Source organism: Eleutherodactylus coqui, chromosome 8 (assembly GCF_035609145.1).
Source record: "Eleutherodactylus coqui strain aEleCoq1 chromosome 8, aEleCoq1.hap1, whole genome shotgun sequence".
NCBI lineage: Eukaryota > Metazoa > Chordata > Amphibia > Anura > Eleutherodactylidae > Eleutherodactylus > Eleutherodactylus coqui.
The window spans coordinates 65,026,506-65,048,957 of record NC_089844.1 but is presented as its reverse complement, the minus strand read 5'-3'; the positions used below and the strand labels follow the sequence as shown (position 1 = coordinate 65,048,957).

Here is a 22,452-nt window from a genome sequence, read left to right as displayed (position 1 = left end):
TCCTTGACACTGTCTGTATAACTACACTCCTGTTCATACCCTCAGGCACAGTGCCTAGGCCTCTAGTAGTGTCAGCTGCCACAGTACTGGGGCCACTTCCTAAGTAACGGCCTGGGAACCGCACAACAAATGCCACATCCTGACTGGTGAGGTTAAAGGGTGAAGAAAGGGGTACCTCAAGTGACACCTCAGGATTTGACCCAAAAGCCAAACCAGTCGGTGGTTCGGTGGATCCATGCCTACTGTGTCTGACAGAATCCATACCCATTGCCCATCTCATTAAAAAAAATGTCATAAAAGGGGGTATGTATTTGCTTAAACTTTGTCCATTTTAAGTTTCTGAAATCTTAAAGCAATCATAGGTCTCCATAACTCTGATTTATTTTTATAGGAAAATGCAAATAAGTTGTCGTCTATACATAAAAATCTAAACCTTGGAACTATGACATTTTCGGTAGGGTGTGGGCCCTAGCTGGTAGATACCACCCAATGTCACTTTTATCATGCCTTATTCATGTAGTAATAGAATTTTTTTGGAAAACCTTTTAACCCCTTGAGTAGCACGCCCGGAAATTTTCCGGGACGAGCTCCACTGCCCATAGCGATATAGCCCGGAAGATTTCCGGGCTATGTATCACTATGGGAGCTGCAGAGCACAATGCCAAAAACTGTGACAGTGTGCTCTGCCTGCACAGTCCCAGAGAGAACAAAGCAAGGGCTTTGAAAAACCAGTAGACGATATTGCCGATCTGTCGGCAATCTCCTGCTTCTAAGTCTCCTGCTTTGTTTATAGGTTGCCATAGAGACCATCGGCTTGTCAGAAGCAAGCCGATGGTCTCTGTGGCAGGGAGAGCTAGTGATTGGCTGTCAGAGGACAGCTAGGTACCAGCTCTTACAGCAGAGATCAGAGAAAACCTCCGATCTCTGCTGTGTTAACCCTTTACATGCTGCAGTCTATGTGACTGCAGCATGTAAAGGGCTGTCACTGCAGCATGTAAAGGGCTGTCACCATCGGACCCCCGGAATGTGATCAGGGGGTCCTGATGGGTCCCTGTGGAAGTCCCTAAAGGGACAAAAAAAAAAAATCATAAAAAAAAATTATAAAAACACTTGTCTCCCTTTACTTGGTAAAAAATCAAAAATCAAATCACACATGTGGTATCCGTGTGCGTCGTAATGACCCAGAGAAGGAAGTTAATACATTATTTAACCCCTTAATGACATGGCCCCTTTTTTTCTTTTTTCCCCATTTCTTTTTTTCCTCCCCCCTGTTTAAAAAATCACAACTTGTCCCGCAAAAAAACAAGCCCTCATATGGCCATGTCAATGGAAAAATGAAAAAGTTATGGCTCTTCAGACGCAACTGCAAAATTAGTTGAAATTCAATGATTAGACCATTTTAAAAAACCTGCCCTTGTGGGCACGACAGGGTGGTAGGAAACCCGCCACTCAAGGGGTTAAATGACATTTCCCTTTGCGTAATTGGACGGTATGTAGGTAATGTACATTTAGGACGGTGTAGCATCTGACCTGCTGTTGCTCTTCTCCAAATCTTATTAAAGAACTAAACTACTTTTTCTCCGTGAGCCACAAGCAGCAGTGATGGTGACCTTTTTCACCTTATATACTGTATATCATCTTTTTAACAAGCTTATCTTTCCAAATGAAATTTCCTGACTGTGTGGGTGTGAAAGCAGGTAAGAATTCACATACCGAATATCTGCCTGGAGAAATGTGATGAACCCAATCACCCTAAGAAATCAGCCGCTTCAAAAACGCTTGCACCCCTAGAGATGTCATAGTCAAGATCATCAGGAGTTACTTAGAAAAGAAACTCGGCACTTGTACAATGGTAAGAAGGAGATGTGTGGGAACAGTTGCAGGATGGCATTTTTACACTCATGTAATTGAAGATTAGTGGCTAGAATACTGCTAGGGTTAACGGATATATTATATAAAGTACCGTAGGCTCGGGACTTCAGACGGGCATATTTTCTGTCCGTATTCAGTCCATATTTTTTACTGACTGCTCACGGACTCATTACATTTAATTAGTGTCTTCAAACATTCTTTTTATGCAGACCAATGTTGCGCATTAAAAAAAAAAAATTCTCTTCCTCTTCCATTCACTGTTTTTTGTTTTTTTTATGCACCCTGTTTTCTGTGGTTTTTGACAAAACTGCCATCACGAGGGCCTTCTTGCGCTTTTTTTTGCATGCGTGAAAAACACAGTGAACATACTTGCGACATGGAAATTTAAAAAACGCATATGCATCAAAATGGCACATAAACACGCAGTGCATTTTTCACCGATCCAAACTGCATACGCCCATGTGAATGAGGCCAACAGCCTATACGTATTTCATCAAACTTGTAGTATACTACATTATTTTTTTTGTTTGTTTGTTTCACCATGGCCCCATATCGTGCTCAGCTTAGGCCTTTCACATGGGCAATAAAATCGCGCAATGCAATAGCACAAGAATAGGCATGTATGTGAAGCCCATGCTTTCCAATGGGTTATTTTTATATTAGCGATTTATATTAGCGATAGGAAAAAAATTTGCGGCATGCTGTATATTGCCGTGGTTTGTGATCTTAATTTTTTTGTAGCCCATGTTTCAATGTGGAGCCTTTGTTTTTCTGCGATATGATGCAATTTAAGCCCTACCTCGAAACTAAGCCCTAGCTGAACTTCGAAAAGCGAAAAAAAGGAATACTTTCCTAGCTGGCTCGGTCCAGATCCTCCCGCGGCTCTCCGGAGCTCCGCCGGGCATCCTGTGGTCCTCATTTGCACACAGGAGATCACTTCTTGGTTGCTGGATGTATAAATCTGCGGCATCCGAGCAGGAGGCCGGCCGTTGTGGGGTATACACAGGGAAAGCAAGATGGATGTCACGGGTGGCTCTGCGTTCTCTCCTGGCAATGGCGTGTAACAGAGCCTAGCTCAGTCGCACGCAATGGAACAGAGTGCAATGGGCATAACAGTTCTAACAATGTTGTGACGTGACGTCAGTACCAGTTGATGGTTTGGAAATAATTGAAACAAGTCCACGTACCTTTGTTGCAAATTAGCTGACGGGGTATGCCGTCTCTGGGGTAAGATTGTTGCACTTGAAGAATTTCAGTCCCACACAGAGGTTTTCATTTAAAATGATCTAGTCAAACAGGTAAGCAATTGAAAAATGAAAAAATAAATTCTAAGCCATCTAGACTCTAATTATCAGGCCTCTAACTAAACAGATATAGACCTACCAAACATCATGGTGGTTTCGCTTCCTATAGGCTTGGCAATGCCTATCCTCCCCCAGACTGGGAGACCACTGTGACTATCTCGCTTCTTTTTAGGTGCTCTCCATGCTACTCCTAATTAGACTCAGACAGCCCCGGACTATCCTGTATGGATGGAATACAGTGGGAGTCCATCCTTCTCATCCCACTCCAGCAATCAAGCCATATTGTGTGCTTTAGGCCGTATTTAAAGTCAACATGTGATATCTGTGCGAGAAACTTGGCCCAATATCTCGCTTATAAACATGCTATTTTTTTTATCACTGATTACTTTAGAAGAGTCTGTGATCTGGGGATTATTCTGATTGTCAAATTTGGAGTCGGAAAGGAATTTTTTCCCCCTAAAATTAGGAAAATTGGCTTCTACTCAATTTGGGGGTTTCTGCCTTCATCTGGATCATCATTGGAGGCTAATAGGCTGAACTGGATGGACATATGTCTTTTTTAGCCTAAAATACTGTTATTTGTGAAACTACCTTTGCTGCACACAGCAACCAATCACAGAGCAGCACAAACAAAGTTTACATGATATGTACAGTACAGAAAGTTCTAGGAAACAGTGTTTTAGTCTGGGCTAATTCACATGAGCCTATTTTCAGTCCATGTACCGCCAAGCCTACAACTAACTAGACTCTGACAGCACATGGACCTATAGTAATCAATGTGCTAAAGGATACATCAGTTTTTTCACACGGCCATGTGGATCACATGAAAAAAACACAGTATGCACTATTCTGGTCCAATCTGAAAATCATTCACATCAATGAGCATGCGAAAAACAATGTAATAGACCAGACAATACATGGATGCTGTCAGTGTGTTGTCTGTGTTTTCTGCATCAGAGACACAGAAAAAATGGGGCCAGTTACAGTGTTTTTTTGAGAATGTTGAAGTAATAAAATGGGCACATGGTCATATACAGATGCAATACTGAACAGCGCCTGGATAAAAAAAAAACGTCTTTTTTTTTGCAGAACGCATAATGAAAGGTTTTTAGACGCTCGCGTGAATTTGGATTTAGTTATATCCCACTACTATCAAATACTACCCTGTTTCCCTGAAAATAAGACATACCCTGAAAATAAGACATAGCATGATTTTCCTGAATTTTTGAGGATGCAAAATGATTTTTCAGGCTTTTTGAGGATGCTTGAAATATAAGCCCTACTCCAAAATTAAGCCCTGCTAACAGTTAATTAAAAAAGTCAATTTAAATAGTGTCCAGGCAGCTATACATATAAAAAAGGTTAAACCTTTTTGAACAAAAATTAATATAAGACACTGTCTTATTTTCGGGGAAACACGGTATAGCTATATTAAAATGCAAATACTGTTATCTCACCTCTTTTAAATGCAGACAGCATGAAACTGGATCAGGCAGACAGAAGAGGAGTCCAATGTATCACAGTGGCTGGTGCCGTGTGATAGATTTGGCGCATGTTGCTAAACATTTTGGGGACTTCCATTTCTTCTGCCACCTCTTGGTTGGTTTACTGTGAACAAATATTTTGCACTACAACTTTGGCACAATTTTGGAGCAATTTAGAACATTTTAAGACTCCTCTAAGCCATGCTCCCTTTTCTAGACACTTTCATAACTCTCTAAAGCACATAAGTCGTGTAAGCCAGTTTTTTGGTGTGAATGGAAGCAGAATTCTGCCGCATTTAACTTCTCTGCGAAGGAAAAACCTATATTTTCACCAATGTATGTTTCATGCAGCAGCAGACGTCATACAGTGTTAAGGAGGTTTTAGCTTATACAATCTGATGTGATAGCACTTAGATATGCGATAAAACGGTTATCAGCTGGATTCAATGAATAGAAGCCCCAGGATGCACTGCAAGCCACAGTAAATTCTGCATCAAAATCCACAATAAAGCTGGCTTCATACGGAGAGAAAATCTGCAAGATCTGTGCGTTGTGAGACGCACAGATCTTGCAAAGAACCTCTGCCGCTGCTGTCAGCCATGGCGGGGGTTCCCTGCATCTCCGAAGTGATACGAGGCTGTTTTCATAAGAATATGCCTTGCACCCTCAGGGATTTCACATGGATGGCGAGGACGATTTCACCCTCGCCCGTGTGAAGTTAGCTTCAGACCTACGGATTTTGGTGTGGAATTCCGCAGTTGCTGATTTAGCTGCATCCTACGGCATAATTCAGTCCTGTGGCATAAGGATGGCCGCATATAAGTAATAGAGATGAGCGAACACCAAAATGTTCGGGTGCTCGTTATTCGGAACGAACTTCCCGCGATGCTCGAGGGTTCGTTTCGAACAACGAACCCCATTGAAGTCAATGGGCGACCAGAGCATTTTTGTATTTCGCCGATGCTCGCTAAGGTTTTCATGTGTGAAAATCTGGGCAATTCAACAAAGTGATGGGAACGACACAGCAACGGATAGGGCAGGCGAGGGGCTACATGTTGGGCTGCATCTCAAGTTCACAGGTCCCACTATTAAGCCACAATACCGGCAAGAGTGGGTGCCCCCCCCCCCTCCCAACAACTTTTACTTCTGAAAAGCCCTCATTAGCATGGCATACCTTTGCTAAGCACCACACTACCTCCAACAAAGCACAATCACTACCTGCATGACACTCCACTGCCACTTCTCCTGGGTTACATGCTGCCCAACCGCCCCCCCTCCCCCCCACAGCGCACACCAAAGTGTCCCTGGGCAGCCTTCAGCTGCCCTCATGCCACACCACGCTCATGTCTATTTAGAATTGCGTCTGCCATGACGAGGGACCGCAGGCACACACTGCAGAGGTTGGCACGGCTAGGCAGCGACCCTCTTTAAAAGGGGCAGGGCGATAGCCCACAATGCTGTACAGAAGCAATGAGAAATAGAATCCTGTGCCACCGCCATCAGGAGCTGCACACGTGGGCATAGCAATGGGGAACCTATGTGCCACACACTATTCATTCTGTCAAGGTGTCTCTGCATGCCCCAGTCAGACCGGGCTTTTTAATTCATAGACACAGGCAGGTACAACTCCCTATTGTGAAGTCCCTGTCGACCCACAGCATGGTTGGCTCCCTGGAACCCACCGGCGGTACACAGAAATATCCCATTGCATTGCCCAACACAGCTGAGGTAGTAATGTCGTGCTTAATGCAGGTGGGCTTCGGCCCACACTGCATGCCCCAGTCTGACTGGGGTTCTTTATAAGTGTACAGATGTAGTAAAAACTCTGTGTGCACCTACAGCATGGGTGGGTGCCAGGAAGCCACCGGCGGTACATAGAAATATCCCATTGCATTGCCCAACACAGCTGAGGTAGTAATGTTGTGCTTAACCCTTTCCAATCCAATTTGTATATGGTTTTCCTAGGGGGCTTACTCTTTTTCTGCCGTTATACAACGGCGCTATATGCTGGCTAAAGCCAGTACTGCATGAGCTGACACGTAGGATAGGCTCCGACAGCAGAGAGGCTGGCAATATACAGTAAGAGAACCCCGACGGACGTCTACCAACAACGGAGCTGTACAGCCTTAAACCCTAATGTCTTCACAGGTCACACAGTGGACTGGAAAGGGTTAATGCAGGTGGGTTTCGGCCCACACTGCATGCCCCAGTCAGACTGGGTTTCTTTATAAGTGGAAACAGATGCATTTATAATTCCCTGTGGACCCACAGCATGGGTGGGTGCCAGGAAGCCACCGGCGGTACATAGAAATATCCCATTGCATTGCCCAACACAGCTGAGGTAGTAATGTCGTGCGTAATACAGGTGGGCTTCGGCCCACACTGCATGCCCCAGTCAGACTGGGGTTCTTTAGAAGTGTACAGATGTATTAAAAACTCCGTGTGCACCTACAGCATGGGTGGCTCCCTGGAACCCACCGGCGGTACATAAAAATATCCCATTGCATTGCCCAACACAGCTGAGGTAGTAATGTCGTGCTTAATGCAGGTGGGCTTCGGCCCACACTGCATGCCCCAGTCAGACTGGGGTTCTTTACAAGTGGACACATGTAGGTTAAACTCACTGTGGACCCACTGCCTGGGTGGGTGCCAGGAAGCCACCGGCGGTACATAGAAATATCCCATTGCATTGCCCAACACAGCTGAGGTAGTAATGTCGTGCGTAATACAGGTGGGCTTCGGCCCACACTGCATGCCCCAGTCAGACTGGGGTTCTTTAGAAGTGGACACATGCAGTTACAACTCCCTGTGGACCCACAGCATGGGTGGCTCCCTGGAACCCACCGGCGGTACATAAAAATATCCCATTGCATTGCCCAACACAGCTGAGGTAACGTCAGCTGTAATGCAGGTGGGCTAAAAATTAATTTGATTACACTGTAGGCGAGGGCCCACAAAAATTGCTGTATCAACAGTACTAATGTACATCCCAAAAATTGGCCATGGCCAGCCAAGAGGGCAGGTGAAACCCATTAATCGCTTTGGTTAATGTGGCTTAAGTGGTAACTAGGCCTGGAGGCAGCCCAGTGTAACGAAAAATTGGTTCTAGTTAAAGTTCCAATGCTTTTAAGCGCATTGAAACTTATAAAAATTGTTCAGAAAAATTATTTGAGTGAGCCTTGTGGCCCTAAGAAAAATTGCCCGTTCAGCGTGATTACGTGAGGTTTCAGGAGGAGGAGCAGGAGGAGGAGGAGGAGGAATATTAGACAGATTGATGAAGCAGAAATGTCCCCGTTTTGGATGGTGAGAGAGAACGTAGCTTCCATCCGCGGGTGCAGCCTACGTATTGCTTACGTATCGCTGCTGTCCGCTGGTGGAGAACAGAAGTCTGGGGAAATCCAGCCTTTGTTCATCTTGATGAGTGTTAGCCTGTCGGCACTGTCGGTTGACAAGCGGCTACGCTTATCTGTGATGATTCCCCCAGCCGCACTAAACACCCTCTCCGACAAGACGCTAGCCGCAGGACAAGCAAGCACCTCCAGGGCATACAGCGCTAGTTCAGGCCACGTGTCCAGCTTCGACACCCAGTAGTTGTAGGGGGCAGAGGCGTCACCAAGGATGGTCGTGCGATCGGCTACGTACTCCCTCACCATCCTTTTACAGTGCTCCCGCCGACTCAGCCGTGACTGGGGAGTGGTGACACAGTCTTGGTGGGGAGCCATAAAGCTGGCCAGGCCCTTAAAGACTGTTGCACTGCCTGGGATGTACATGCTGCTCGATCTACGCACATCCCCTGCTACCTTGCCCTCGGTACTGCGCCTTCTGCCACTAGCGCTGTCGGCTGGGAATTTTACCATCAGCTTGTCCGCAAGGGTCCTGTGGTATAGCAACACTCTCGAACCCCTTTCCTCTTCGGGAATCAGAGTGGGCAGGTTCTCCTTATACCGTGGATCGAGCAGTGTGTACACCCAGTAATCCGTCGTGGCCAGAATGCGTGCAACGCGAGGGTCACGAGAAAGGCATCCTAACATGAAGTCAGCCATGTGTGCCAGGGTACCTGTACGCAACACATGGCTGTCTTCACTAGGAAGATCACTTTCAGGATCCTCCTCCTCCTCCTCCTCAGGCCATACACGCTGAAAGGATGACAGGCAATCAGCCGGTGTACCGTCAGCAGCGGCCCAAGCTGTCTCTTCCCCCTCCTCCTCATCCTCCTCATGCTCCTCCTCCCCCTCCTGTACGCGCTGAGAAATAGACAGGAGGGTGCCCTGACTATCCAGCGGCATACTGTCTTCCCCCGCCCCCGTTTCCGAGCGCAAAGCAGCTGCCTTTATGGTTTGCAGGGAATTTCTCAAGATGCATAGCAGAGGAATGGTGACGCTAATGATTGTAGCATCGCCGCTCACCACCTGGGTAGACTCCTCAAAATTACCAAGGACATGGCAGATGTCTGCCAACCAGGCCCACTCTTCTGAAAGGAATTGAGGAGGCTGACTCCCACTGCGCCGCCCATGTTGGAGTTGGTATTCGACTATAGCTCTACGCTGTTCATAGAGCCTGGCCAACATGTGGAGCGTAGAGTTCCACCGTGTGGGCACGTCGCACAGCAGTCGGTGCACTGGCAGCTTAAAGTGATGTTGCAGGGTGCGCAGGATGGCAGCGTCCGTGTGGGACTTGCGAAAATGTGCACAGAGCCGGCGCGCCTTTCCGAGCAGGTCTGACAAGCGTGGGTAGCTTTTCAGAAAGCGCTGAACCACCAAATTAAAGACGTGGGCCAGGCATGGCACGTGCGTGAGGCTGCCGAGCTGCAGAGCCGCCACCAGGTTACGGCCGTTGTCACACACGACCATGCCCGGTTGGAGGCTCAGCGGCGCAAGCCAGCGGTCGGTCTGCTGTGTCAGACCCTGCAGCAGTTCGTGGGCCGTGTGCCTCTTATCGCCTAAGCTGAGTAGTTTCAGCACGGCCTGCTGACGCTTGCCCACCGCTGTGCTGCCACACCGCGCGACACCGACTGCTGGCGACATGCTGCTGCTAACACATCTTGATTGCGAGACAGAGGAGGAGGAGGAGGAGGGTGCTTTAGTGGAGGAAGCATACACCTCCGCAGATACCACCACCGAGCTGGGGCCCGCAATTCTGGGGGTGGGTAGGACGTGAGCGGTCCCAGGCTCTGACTCTGTCCCAGCCTCCACTAAATTCACCCAATGTGCCGTCAGGGAGATGTAGTGGCCCTGCCCGCCTGTGCTTGTCCACGTGTCCGTAGTTAAGTGGACCGTGGCAGTAACCGCGTTGGTGAGGGCGCGTACAATGTTGCGGGAGACGTGGTCGTGCAGGGCTGGGACGGCACATCGGGAAAAGTAGTGGCGACTGGGAACTGAGTAGCGCGGGGCCGCCGCCTCCATGATACTTTTGAAGGACTCCGTTTCCACAACCCGATACGGCAGCATCTCAAGGCTGATGAATTTTGCTATGCGGACGGTTAACGTTTGAGCGTGCGGGTGCGTGGCGGCGTACTTGCGCTTGCGCTCCAACAGTTGCGCAAGCGACGGCTGGACGGTGCGCTGAACTACACTGCTGGATGGGGCCGAGGACAGCGGAGGTGAGGGTGTGGGTGCAGGCCAGGAGACGGTAGTGCCTGTGTCCTGAGAGGGGGGTTGCATCTCAGTGGCAGGTTGGGGCACAGGGGGAGAGGCAGGGGTGCAAACCGGAGGCGCTGAACGGCCTTCCTCCCACCTTGCGGGATGCTTGGCCATCATATGTCTGCGCATGGTGGTGGTGGTGAGGCTGTTGGTGTTGGCTCCCCGGCTGAGCTTTGCGCGACAAAGGTTGCACACCACTGTTCGTCGGTCGTCAGGCGTCTCTGTGAAAAACTGCCAGACCTTAGAGCACCTCGGCCTCTGCAGGGTGGCATGGCGCGAGGGGGCGCTTTGGGAAACACTTGGTGGATTATTCGGTCTGGCCCTGCCTCTACCCCTGGCCACCGCACTGCCTCTTGCAACCTGCCCTGCTGATGCCCTTGACTCCCCCTCTGAAGACCTGTCCTCCTGAGTAAGCGTTGCACACCAGGTGGGGTCAGTCACCTCATCGTCCTGCTGCTCTTCCTCCGAATCCTCTGTGCGCTGCTCCCTCGGACTTACTGCCCTTACTACTACCTCACTGCAAGACAACTGTGTCTGATCGTCATCGTCCTCCTCACCCACAGAAAGTTGTTGAGACAGTTGGCGGAAGTCCCCAGCCTCTTCCCCCGGACCCCGGGAACTTTCGAATGGTTGGGCATCAGTGACGATAAACTCCTCTGGTGGGAGAGGAACCGCTGCTGCCCAATCTAAGCAGGGGCCCGAGAACAGTTCCTGGGAGTGTTCCCGCTCCTGAGCAGGTGTTATTGTAGTGGAGTGAGGAGGCTGGGAGGAAGGAGGAGCAGCAGACAGAGGATTCGGATTGGCAGCAGTGGACGGCGCAGAACTGCGGGTAGACGATAGGTTGCTCGAAGCACTTTCTGCCATCCAGGACAGGACCTGCTCACACTGCTCATTTTCTAATAACCGTCTCCCGCGTGGACCCATTAATTGGGCGATGAATGTGGGGACACCAGAAACGTGCCTCTCTCCTAATCGCGCAGCAGTCGGCTGCGACACACCTGGATCAGGAGCTTGGCCTGTGCCCACACCCTGACTTGGCCCTCCGCGTCCTCGGCCGCGTCCACGTCCTCTAGGCCTACCCCTACCCCTCAGCATGCTGTATTACCAGTGATTTGATTTCACAGGCAGGAAATAAATTGGCGCAAGACTGCAGGCCAAATATAATTTTTTCCCTTTTTTGAAAACGAAAGGCCCCACTGCCTCTAGTGAATGAATAATCTAAGTTTAATAACTGTGCTGTTTTCCTGCTAATGTGTCACAGAACGTGAGGGTAGCAGAGTTATTAACTGTGGCAGAGCAGGTATTTTTTTTCCCAATTAAGGAAAGCAAATGGCGAAGCCAGGAGTAAAACGTAGCTGGGTGCGTATGATTTTTACAGGTTGCAGACGCAGCCGACACGTGTCCACCGGCGTTAGGACGGACAGAGGCAGGACAAATAGAATTATTTTCCGTTTTTTTGCACCAAAAGGCAGCACTGCGTATATTCTATGAACATGAGAAGTTTAATAACTGTGCTGTTTTCCTGCTAATGTGTCACAGAACGTGAGGGTAGCAGAGTTATTAACTGTGGCAGAGCAGGTATTTTTTTTCCCAATTAAGGAAAGCAAATGGCGAAGCCAGGAGTAAAACGTAGCTGGGTGCGTATGATTTTTACAGGTTGCAGACGCAGCCGACACGTGTCCACCGGCGTTAGGACGGACAGAGGCAGGACAAATAGAATTATTTTCCGTTTTTTTGCACCAAAAGGCAGCACTGCGTATATTCTATGAACATGAGAAGTTTCATAACTGTGCTGTTTTCCTGCTAATGTGTCACAGAACGTGAGGGTAGCAGAGTTATTAACTGTGGCAGAGCAGGTATTTTTTTTCCCAATTAAGGAAAGCAAATGGCGAAGCCAGGAGTAAAACGTAGCTGGGTGCGTATGATTTTTACAGGTTGCACACGCAGCCGACACGTGTCCAACGGCGTTAGGACGGACAGAGGCAGGACAAATAGAATTATTTTCCGTTTTTTTGCACCAAAAGGCAGCACTGCGTATATTCTATGAACATGAGAAGTTTAATAACTGTGCTGTTTTCCTGCTAATGTGTCACAGAACATGAGGGTAGCAGAGTTATTAACTGTGGCAGAGCAGGTATTTTTTTTCCCAATTAAGGAAAGCAAATGGCGAAGCCAGGAGTAAAACGTAGCTGGGTGCGTATGATTTTTACAGGTTGCACACGCAGCCGACACGTGTCCACCGGCGTTAGGACGGACAGAGGCCGGACAAATAGAATTATTTTCACTTGTTTTACAAGCAAAAGGCAGCACTGAGTATATTCTATGAATAATAACTGTGTTGTGGCCCTGCCTATACAATTCTTTCCCTGCAGTATCAATGGAGGGTGGAATGCTCTGCAGAGGCGATTTTGAGAAGCCAAAAAAAATGCAGCACAGCTAACAGCAGCCTGGACAGTACTGCACACGGATAAATATGGCCCTAGAAAGGACCGTTGAGGTTCTTGAAGGCTACACTCACTCCTAACACTCTCCCTGCCTATGCAGCACTTCTGTCCCTAATGCCAGGTGCAACGCTCTGCAGAGCCGATTTTGAGAAAAAAAAAATGGCACTGCTAACAGCAGCCAACACACAGCTATCAGTGGCCCTAATAAGGACCTTTGGGGGGTCTTGAAGCCTACACTAACTACCAATTCTTTCCCTACAGCAGCTCCGGTACAAACAGCACTGTCCCTCAGCTAACTCACCAGGCATCTGAGCCGAACCGCGGGAGGGGCCGACTTTTATGTTCGGGTGACACCTGATCTTCCCAGCCACTCACAGCAGGGGGGTGGTATAGGGCTTGAACGTCACAGGGGGAAGTTGTAATGCCTTCCCTGTCTTTCAATTGGCCAAAAAAAGCGCGCTAACGTCTCAGGGAAGGAAGTGAAAGTAACCAGAACACCGCATGGTGTTCGTTACGAATAACGAACATCCCGAACACCCTAATATTCGCACGAATATCAAGCTCGGAAGAACACGTTCGCTCATCTCTAATAAGTAATTTTTGTGCTCACAATATGAACAGAACGCATTGATTTCAATTAGTTCATTCTCCCGTTTCTTTTTTAATCGCGTGAAAAAAACCCAGGAAATGCTCTATTTTTGTGCATATTTGAGCACTACAGGTCCCGATAGGAGTGTATGGGGCTATGTAAATGCGCGCATATGTACGCCCATGAATGCACAAAACACTGCACATACGTAGCCACGAACACCAGCACCATGTAAGGTCTTTTAAATTAGGACAGAGTTGATTCCCCCACCTGTGTGAAGAGCAGTACCTGCGCAAGTACACTCAGTATACACTGCACAGAAGCAAGCATTTTTGCACATACGCCCGCGTGCGGCCACCCTAAGCGGTTTTCAGTTGCGCACATACGCTGCACATTTAAAAATAAAAAAATGCCTAATTCCTGTGTATTTTAATCAATCTGGCTTTTTATGCACATAAAAAAACACTAGAAATCCTGTTGATTAGGTCCGCAGTGATTGCCGGTTTCCTGTGTGTCTACTGTGCATTGACACAAGCCCGTTGATTTGAAAATCGGCATTTTGCGGTTTTTTGACGTGACCGAAATACATGTGAAACATATGCAGCTGTGAATTAACCCATTGAAATCAATGGCCTCTATTCACTGCGTGTTACGTACGTAAAAGATATGCGCATAATACAGAGGGTATTTACGTTTGTGTGAATAAACCTGAACAACCATCTTTCCCAGTCTTGCTGGGTTTCTAAGCAGTCAACCCTCACTGATGAGTCAGCCCTCACATCTATTTGACACACTATACAATATAATAAGCGGGAATCCCCTTTATTTTTGAGGCAATGACATCAGAAGGGTGAAGCCAACGAGTCACAATTCACTGAATGTCAATGATAATAGCATTATGTATCAGAAAAGAACAGGCAAAAAGCATGAAATCAATGAATAGAGTTCCAATGAAGCCAAGTGTTCCGTGCAGAACATCAGGTGTGCCAGTCACTAAAACAACTATCTGCATCAGCAAAATGGAATGACTACAATGTAAAGTATGTTGAGGTGCACTGCATTTGTCCACAGATAATCGCATGCAGATCACCTGGACCTGGATTAGCTGTTAAAGGGAACCTGTCATCACTTTTGAGGTCCATAAACTAAGTTATGGGGCTCAAAGGTTATGGAACGGGGAATCCAAGGAGTTGTGTTTCATACTCACTGGGTGCCCTTTTCCAGTACTGTGTTCCCGTGAAGTTCATGCACTCCAGCAGTTTGACTCATTCTGTGCACACCTCTGTGCACACCTCTGTAAAGGAGATGTACATGCAGAAAGAGTCATGATGCTGGAGTGTGCAAACTTTGCAAAAACACAGCACTGGAAAAGGGCACCTGGTGAGTATGAAACACTGCTCCTCGGACTCCCCATTCCATTGTTTTTAAAACTCATAATTTAGTTTATGGGGCTCATATATGATGACAAGTTCCCTTTAAGTCCAGCTCAGCAACTAGCAGTCATTTACATGCAAGTACGGCGAACATCCACATCATATACAGACACATTAAATAGAATAACTGATAAATAGCACAAAACTGAGGCCACTAAATTGCCATTGATTATCACCACTGTGACCCAGTCATACTGAGGTATTATATTAGATGATATATCTGATTGCACGAGGTGGTTGTGTAAAGGCCCTGGACTATGAAGCTCTTTAGGCTTCCTAACACGGGTGAGCGTGATATCTGGCTGTGAAACTCGGCCCGATATTGTGCTCACCAGAATGCGATGCTCCGGCGAATGCAAGGCGCTTTTGTGTGGTGCAATGCAGGAAAAATCAATTGTGCGTGTATATGGCCACGTTCAAAAGAATGCGGTTCATATTTGTGTGAGATTTGTGCATCTCTCACAAATTTCACGTGATTTTCACGGCTGGGTGAAAGCAGCCTTATATGGAGAAGGCACAATCCATAGTTGTCATCAAGTGAATAAAACGCTTATATACAGTTTTCTTTGACTGGAACATTGTGTAACATGTATAGTAACTGTTAGGGACTATACAGGCCTGCTAGTTGCATAACACCATTTTGTGGGACTCTATGGATGCCATACTTGCTCTTAGGCTCCTCTCAGAGATACATAGAGAATTTAACAGATTGCTCCTTGTCGTGTATGTCGATCTAAAGGCGGCGTTCGACTCGGTCGACAGAGAAGCCCTCTGGAAGGCCTTGTGTGGCGTTGGCGTCCCCACATCCCTTCTAAACTTACTAAAAGACATGCATCAGGGCACATCCACAAAAGTCCGTATCAACAGTTCAACCTCTGCTAGTTTTGCTAGTCTAGTGTTCGAAAAAGGTTGTGTCTTGGCTCCTGGTCTCTTCTGTAGGGCCATGGACTGGATTCTTCAGCGTATTATCCAATGTAATGGGTTCACTCTTCCGGAGTACCACTTGACTGACCTGGACTACGCCAACGATGTTGCACTCTTAGATGTCGTATCTAATAATCTGAGTCACTCATTGGAACAGTTCGATTTTGAGGCGTCCTGTCTTGAGCTTCACATCTCCTGACGAAAAACCAAGCTGCAGAATCTAGGAGCTGGCGCAATCCCTCTGGACCTAGACGTAAACGGCCAGAGAGTCGACACTGTTAGTAAGTTCGTGTACCTCGGAAGCGTTCAGCACTCAGATGGGAGGGAGCTTCCAGACATCATGCGGAGAATAGCGTTGGCAGCCTCGGCGATGAGGTCCCTGGGTAAACTCTGGCGGAGGCAGAACATAACACTCAGGACAAAGATTCGATTTTACCAGACCTGCGTAATGCCAATATTATTGTACAACTCGGAGACTTGAACTTTGCTGTCGCAAACCACTGAGCATCTGGAGTCCTTTCACATGCAATGCCAACGCCAGATTCTCAGTGTCCGTTGGTTCGACTTCATAAGAAACAGCGAGATACAGGCTTGCACGAGGCTTGAGTCAATCACAGAAACAATAACAAGGAGACGACTCGCACTTTTTGTTCATGTTGCACGCTTGTCAGAAGCTGTTCTGGCCCACGGTGCTCTAACCGCAGCAATTGCTAGGAAAATTGAGAGATGACCTCCTACCGGATGGCGAAGACCTCCTGTTCATCCGCAGCGCACGTGGGTACAACAAATAGGCAACGGTACCTCCTCCGACATCTACACTGAATGGAACAATGCTCTAGGTTGTAGTCATTCTAGATCGGCGCTACGGACCATCGTCGTCCAAGCATGATAACTGAACTGACTGATAACTATGGGACACTAGTACGTTCACACCACGAACACTTATCAAAAGGACTGAGATGTTCTTGTATATGTGCTTGGGACTTTTGGGTAATTGCCTTCAGTTGCGGACAGTTCTTTGGTTATTCACGGAATGTGTGTGGCAAGCCTCTATTATCAAGTCATCAGCTGCCGCTAAATTACCGTTTGTTCTATGGTCATGCTCCCTGTCCTACCGACTGCAATCCCTGCTAGCTGCCATCAACCGCCAATGCAATCATAGCGATTCAGCCACCACACGGCTTATGTCTGACCATGTGTGTATAGCATCCCTCACTCTCCACCTCGCCATACCATGCACATCTCCAGCCCTTTACCTTCTACATCACCCCATTATCTGTAGTATGTAAGCTCGTTGGAGCAGGAGCCTCACCCTTACTGTCTGCATCAGCTGATTACTACATGTAACCGTGGTTTTGTTTCTGTTCCCCCCTGTTCTGTAAGTGCTGCAGGGTATGTTGGCGCTATATAAATAAAGATTGTTCTTATTAATATGTTGGCTGTACATTACTGATATTGTAAGTAATAACTGTTATGGTATGAAATTTATATAACAGCTGTAATTATTTCTAGCTAGCAATAGTCAGGTTGTGTAATAACAGATCCGTAGAATTTAAGCATTTTCTCAAGGGTTTGCTAAAAGTTGCATCACCATTCATCTTTGCAGTTCATTAGTTATAATAAAAAATTCTACATCAACAACAAAGTAATTCAATTAATTAACGAACGTCAGGTTGCAGTTCATGTAATGGATACGTGAGGGCGTTATTTCTAGCAGAATTATCACTAATTCTCAAGATTCTTGGGACAATGGTGACCCTCATCCTCTCATCCAATTGCTTACTTAAGGGGGTTGTCCAAGTGTTTTACAATTTTAAAAAAAATCATCCAAATCTGTTGAAATAATAACAGCAGTTGTACTTACCTGTCCTCACCCCTGGTGATCCAGCGCTGCGGCCCTGTGGTCCTCCTGTTCTTTGTTTTGGAACGGCTACCATAATGTGCCATTCTCCTTGCATCACCACTCATATGCTGGGAGCCATGATACCAGGAGAATGGCACCTGACTGCTGCAGCCTCTGACTGGCTGGAAGGAATCATAGAATGGTAGAGTTGGAAGGAACCTCCAGGGTCATCGAGTCCAACCCTCTGCTCAGTGCAGGATCACTAAATCATCCCAAACAGATGTCTGTCCAGCCTCTGTTTGAACACTTCCATTGAAGGAGAGCTCACCACCTCCCATGGTAACCTGTTCCACTCATTGAACACACTCACTGTCAGAAAGATTTTTTCTAATATCTAATCTGTGTCTTCTTCCTCTCAATGTCATCGCATTGCCTCTAGTCTTTCCACAGTTCTGCATCGCTAGGAAAGAGGACAGGTAAGTGTGGCTGCTTTTATTATTTTAAAGGGGTTGTACGAATACCAAGATTACAAGTTATTGCCTATCCACAGAATAGGTGATAACTTACTCATTGATGATGGTCTCACCATTGAGATCTCCACTGATGCTGAGAGAGGTGGTCACGTGTCCACCGTCCTCCTCACTGTAATGTTATAGCACCACCGGCAGTGAGAAGGAGACAGAATGGAACACTGCTCACGTGAGTGCACTAATGCTCCATTCGCTTTCAATGAGACATGCGGAGACAGCCAAGCTTAGGCAAGCAGTCGAGTATTTCTGTCAGGCCCATTGAAATGAATGGAGTGCCAACCGCGCGTGCTCAGGCAGTGCTCCATTCATTCTGATGTCACTGTAAGATGAGAACTAACAATGACAGAGGAGGACACAGGACCGCCATTCTTTAAATATACGGGGATATCAGTAATGAGACCCACACCAATCAGCAAATTATCCCCAATCAGCAAATTTTTAGAATGCATGTAAAGCTGCATTTGTTTTATTTTAAGCTGTAATGGGCGAGTTTAGTGTGGGTCAGTGTTGCCAAACCAACTCAGGTTTAAATAATGGCACTCGTATATTTTCATTTCAGGCAGGATACATACCACATTATGTTAGTGATGTAATAGGAAGTTTTGTTCTAATTACTGCCATTAAAAAGTTATTTATTAACCTTTGATTTACTTTGCCAAGAACTGAACTGGATCTTTTGAGAGATTTGGAAGGACTCCATGAAAATGGAAGAAAGACTAAACAAAATGTTGTAAGTTATTTCCAATAGTATCAAGTTGTGTTTATTCACAAAGAAAAGGCCAAGTATACTAGAGAGATTAATAACTGATCTCATTTGTAACAACTATTTTGAACTGTTATTCAACCATAATAAGAGCCTCTTCTATTGTCTATAGTATTATATACTGTATATTACAAGAGCCTTTACTCATAAATTGTGCTATTCAAGCAAACTTTTGGTAATTTATTTTACTTAGTAGTAAGGGATTTAATTCAAACTAGTCTAAAGCCAAAAACTGAGAATGACTTGACATTCAATTTCCCAGGGGACTATTACTACCGGTGGCCGCAAGGGGGTCAGTATTACTGCTGGGGGCCACAAGGGGAGCAGTATTACTACCTGGGGCTACAAGAAGCGCACTTTTACTACCAGAAGCCACAAGGGGGGTCAAGAGAGAGAGACCACCAGGCCACCTGGACAGCAACAAGGATTTATGGAAATCGTAGTGGGGAAACACTTCTAACTCTGGACTAGCCTGGTTCAGTGGAAGTGAGTACTCCCATGTGACTTATTGTAAGTGAGGCTAATCTCAATCTGACAAAAGACAGTGTCCACAGTATGGCCCTCTCTCCTATTTCAGGCCTGCTAACACACTATCATCGCGCAAGTTTCTGATACTTGAACCTGGACTGTGTTATTTAAAAGGACATTATACATGAAACAGAAACCTGCTTTTTAAGAGACTGTATTGGAGTGTTAACCCCTAAGGGGAAGCTGTGTTGCTGTGCCATATATTTCATAACCGGACATAGTATGAAATGGTGCTGATAATAGTTTAGTGTTATTGAGTGTTATATTCTTCCAGATTTATTTCCTAGGGAGAGCAAAGTGTTATCCTCCACATCTAGTTAGCTCTAATTAGTGACAGTTGATACTAAGTAAAAAGGCTTAATTGTATAACCCTTATTGCTATACTATTATTGTTCATTTCTGTTTCTATGTTTATCAATAAATGTTGTAAATTTTGGATACTCTATCTGCTGCATTGTATCCTGAATCTTGTCACACCACCACCCACAACACATGGCTACTTACCATCTCTGACTTTTATAGGGCCCCGCTCAGTCTCTCTATGCCTCCTATTTCATATAACATTTCCTTTTGCTTTATTACACGTCACAGTAAGGAGCCGTTCTTCCTTCAACAATACTTACAGAAACAAAATAATAATACAGCACTGTGGAGCCATGACTACTTTTGTCTTAGGGCCTTTTAACAGTGTTAATGTATGCCCTAACTGAATGACGAATGAGAATTCATTCACTTCTCGTTCGTCATTCAATTTGTGCATGCAGAAAACTGAACGATGGATTAGCCTGTGTAAACAGGCAATCGTTCATCAGTGATTCCTGTTCACTGTTAATGGAGGAGGGTGAGCCGAAATGATCCTCGGCTCGCTCTGCCTCCATCCCCTAGAGATGATCATTCTGGTGTAAAAGCAGAGGGACAACAATTGCTGGGACGACCTGTCGGATATCTGCGCTCAACAAGTCATTCTGTGCTTCAGTCTGCAGCAACAAAAAATCATCAGTGCCTCCAAAGCTGGATGTATCTGCTAAAGGCCGCCTGCAGACAAGCAGGACGGATCCGGCGGCGAGAATTCTCGCCACGGGACCCGACCCCAGCACCAGCAGGGAGCAGCGCGTACTCACCCGCGCCCGGCGGGCCCGGCTCTTTCATGTGCCGGCTGCCGGGCAGCCGGCGCATGCGCAGACCGGAGCCGGCGGCCAGGTGAGTGACGTTTCTGTGCGAGGCTCTTCGAGCCCCGCACAAAAATAGGACATGCCGCGGTTTGTTTGCCGCGCGAGATTTCACTCGGCCAAACCGCGGCCATCTGCATAGGAGTGCGTATTGTAATGCACTCCTATGCAGGCTTTCAGTGGCGGAAATCCCGCGGGAAATCCCGCTGCGGGATTTCTGCCCGTGTGCAGGCGGCCAAAATGTGATTTGAATAGCCTAAAAACTTTGTTTTATGAAGTCTGGGAATCCCCTACACATCTGATGTTGCATAATCTGGTTAGATTTGGGGCTCGAGGTTTCAGATTAGGCCAGGGAATACTGGTTGCATACACCTGTTGTAGAACTACCAAACAGTTGCTATGCCAGTAAGATTGTCAACAGAAAATATATTTGTATGAATGTATTGTTCAGTATGGGAAGCAGCCAAGGAGAGTATTTGCATTTGCTCAGGATTAAAGGCAGCATAAAAGTGACGCATATTTTCCTTCTGGCTTTTTTCCCTATGTTTTACTTTGTCTTAATATGGATAAGACATTTGATATGCTAGTTAATACGCGGCTATAACCACCTGGGACGGTAGAGATTAAAGTGAAGAATGGAGCCTGATACAAGGTGAAGATTTCAATTTCACATTATCAACACATAAAGCACACTAACTATACATCAGTGTTAAAAATACACGTCTTAATATGTCTTCCTCCACCCATAAGGTGCCTCTCCCATAGTATACCTGGCTATTGCGCTGCTTGTAACAGGAACTCTGCACTCACTAGAAACTTTAATTTTAGTTTGAGCATGAATCATCTTAGAAACTTTTTCAGGAAAGAAGATAGAAGAGCTGAGAACTGAGCCGCCAGTGGGGGTTACAGACGGGTTTCACTGTGAACAGCTTTTTGGGGCTTGCTAAATATTGTGATATGCAAAAGCTGCAGAAGCCAATAGGTGAAACATTTTTAATAAGACACTATGGGGAAAATGCCGTTCAGTCAAAAATAGATGCATTTAAATTAAAAAATGCCCCCAGAAGGCTTATTTACATGCAAAGATAATCGCTCAAAATTCATTCAAAAGATGAATGACAGTTTGAGCAATCATTTTACATAAACTGCCAATCAGCACTAATGCCTATTAGTAGCTTATTAGCTTCATTAGCATGTAAATGAGCCTCCCTTTCCTGTATGCAGATAACAGCGGGTGATCTGTTATCTGCATACATCACCTTTGTTCTGCCACAGGACTGCAGTTGAATGCAATGTTATCTGTGCTCCCATGGAGAATCACAGTGTGCGGTCCCTGCTATCAGCTGCCCAGCCGAACAATGGATTTTAAACTCAACGTAAAATCATCATTTGGCCAAAAAGCAAACAATGGTAGCATTTACACGCAACGATTATCGCTCAAAATACATTGTGTAAATGGGGCTTTTCCAGCTATTGTAACTTGATCCATCAAGCAACTCTATTGGGACAGGCAGCAGAGGAAAGGGAAGGGAGTGCAAAGAGGAGCTCCGGCAGGAAACTGGTTCCCTTTGCACTGCTAGAATTTGATATTGATATGCAAGGAAGGTAAGTTTGTAATGTGTGTAGTTATATGCGTGGGTAATGGGTATGTATGTGGAGTGTGAATGTATGTGTGTGGAATATGTATAGTATGTGTGTGTGTGATGTATTGTATATGCATATACGTTCTGTGAATATACAGGTGGTGGGAAAAAAATATGGAAACACCGCTCAAAATGCATGCCTTATGTTACATAACATTATAAAGAACATGTCAAGAAGACATGTAGGGATCGATTTCAAGTGGAGGTTATATGACTCAGATGCAGCTGTGTGAACATCTGCTTGAGCAACAAGATACCATTGGTCAGGGATTTGAGGCACTCAGCTG

The 22,452-nt window shown here is 46.3% G+C and overlaps 1 long non-coding RNA gene across 2 annotated transcripts in view; it reads right to left on the bottom strand.

Moving 5' to 3' along the window:
* The window catches only part of LOC136577496 (uncharacterized), an 89,661-nt gene that overhangs the window by 31,159 nt on the left and 36,050 nt on the right, over nt 1-22,452 (bottom strand). For both annotated transcript variants that reach the window (XR_010786497.1, XR_010786498.1), the window contains exon 4: nt 3,060-3,158. This is a non-coding gene — a long non-coding RNA (uncharacterized lncRNA). The remainder of the gene's footprint in view (nt 1-3,059; nt 3,159-22,452) is intronic.